Source organism: Gavialis gangeticus, unplaced genomic scaffold (genome assembly GCF_001723915.1).
Source record: "Gavialis gangeticus isolate Ggan-Ray unplaced genomic scaffold, GavGan_comp1, whole genome shotgun sequence".
Classification (NCBI taxonomy): domain Eukaryota; kingdom Metazoa; phylum Chordata; order Crocodylia; family Gavialidae; genus Gavialis; species Gavialis gangeticus.
In genome coordinates, this window is record NW_017728998.1 from 4610254 (window position 1) to 4612263 (window position 2010).

The 2010-nt window shown below is 50.2% G+C and overlaps 1 non-coding gene across 1 annotated transcript; it reads left to right on the top strand.

Moving 5' to 3' along the window:
* Positions 1-1768: 1768 nt before the first annotated feature.
* On the top strand, positions 1769-1841 carry TRNAM-CAU. Its single transcript has one exon. It is a non-coding gene; the product is annotated as a tRNA-Met (tRNA).
* Positions 1842-2010: the final 169 nt, after the last annotated feature.

Consider the following 2010-nt stretch of genomic DNA (forward strand, 5'->3'; position numbering starts at 1 on the left):
AACCCCCCCCCCCCCAGTCACATGAGGGTTGAGAGGAGGCAGTAACTCCATGCCATAGAGAAGATAGATACATCCTTGTAGCCAGAGGGGTGGGCAGAGTGGTTGCGATGATATGAGAGGTAGAGAAATGACTTGGGGGAGAATCTGACGGCTCTGGGCAGATGAAACAAGGCCAGAGTATGCTGGAGAGAGAGTAAAAATAGAGGCAAAACCAAAGGAGATGAATGGATTAATTTGCTGCAGAGTTCCTGCCTTGAGCGATGCAACAAGGGGCTTGTTTTGTTTTATTCCCTGCTGAGTCCTCAGCATCTGAGCCCTTTGCTGCTTCATCCAACAGCCCAACAACTGCCAATGGCCTAGCGCTACAAGATCCTCCGGATTCCCATCTTTCTGCACGCCCGGTGGATAGCACAGTGACCTGGGGTGGCCATGTGTCTTGGTGCAGGGAGAAGCCAGTCCTCTTACTCCCCCGATCCCACCTCACACCTTGTGTGCAACCAGGTTTCTGCTGGTTTGGGGTGACTCAGTGTCCAAGTGCCCAGTTTCAAGCCATCTTGAGCCGGATTTTGAGAAGCTCTGAGCATCCATGGGTTTAAATTGGAGCCACGGGGGCTTGGCTTGGCAGAGAACCAAGCCCAGGAGCTTTGAGCCCGGACACCCAAAATCAGTGGTTAGCTTTGAAAGCATCGACCTCATTTCACAGGGACGTTCTTCTGCTCCTTTTAAACTTGGCGGAGGAATGTAATAGTCCAGAATATTACCACTGGGGTATCTTCTCATGAAGAGCGTCTGCTCACCTCAGACAGGGACCAGCACTGTAGCTACACTCCTGGGCAAACTTTTAGTATCAAGGCCCACTTCAGCAGAGATACTAATAATAATAATTAAAAATTGCCATTTTTGGACTGTCCAGGCCCTGGGTGGCCACCCAGTTCACCCATGTCTGTCTCCAGCCTTGTCCTGGGCTGGAGTGAAACCCTGTCCCCACTGACCTCCCACTGACATCGAGGGACTCAGATGGCGGAGGCCAACCTGTGGCATGGGCACCACGCGTCACAAGCATCCTGGGGCAGCCTCGGTGCAGATGGGGCAGGTGGCAGCAGCACCGTACCTAGACTCCTGGTGGCCCCGGGCGAACGTTTAGTATTGGGCCCCACTTTGCTGGCAGTAATAATAATAATAATAATTTAAATGACCATTGTTGGCCCAATTTCTGTCCTGTCCCCAGGCAGCCGCCCAGTTTGCTCATGCCTGTGTCCAGCCCTGGGTGGCTGACAGCGCAGGGGCAGATAGGAAGCAGAAAGCAGAGCAGGAGACGGGACGGGATTGGAGTTGCACTCAAGGAGGATGGGGCAGAGAGGTCTCTGCCATGCCAGCCAGCAGTTCACTCTCCCAATTAAACAAAATACAGTTAAAACAGGAGTGAGACAAGAAGACATAGAAAGAACTAGAACTCTTGTTCCAAAAGGATACCTTCTGTTTTATTTTGGAACCTAAGGTTCTAATGATATCTTTTATTTTACTTCATTTATTTATTTTGTTTCATTTATTTAGTGTTATTTATGTTCCAAAAGGATAACTTATTTTGTTTTGTTTTATTTATTTGTTTCGTTTTATTTTGTTATATTTGTATTCCCGAAGGATACTTTTTATTTTATTTTGTTTTACTTTATTATATTTTATGCATATTCTCAGAATGCTGATGAGGGGAATAATGCCGGCCAGGCACAGACACCAAAGGTGGGCAGGGAAACTGTCGCTTCAAGCCGCCTCGTTAGCGCAGTAGGTAGCGCGTCAGTCTCATAATCTGAAGGTCGTGAGTTCGATCCTCACACGGGGCAGGAACAATATTTTATTTTTTTTTCCCTAGGCGGCGCTGGGCCCTGGGTGAATCCTGAGGGGGAGGGCTACACACATCGGGAGGAAGGGGCGTGGCTGCGTGACCCGCTGCGCGCTGAGGTGGCGAGCAGCCATTGGCGGGTCGGGGCGGGTCCGGCGGCTGGGCGGCCG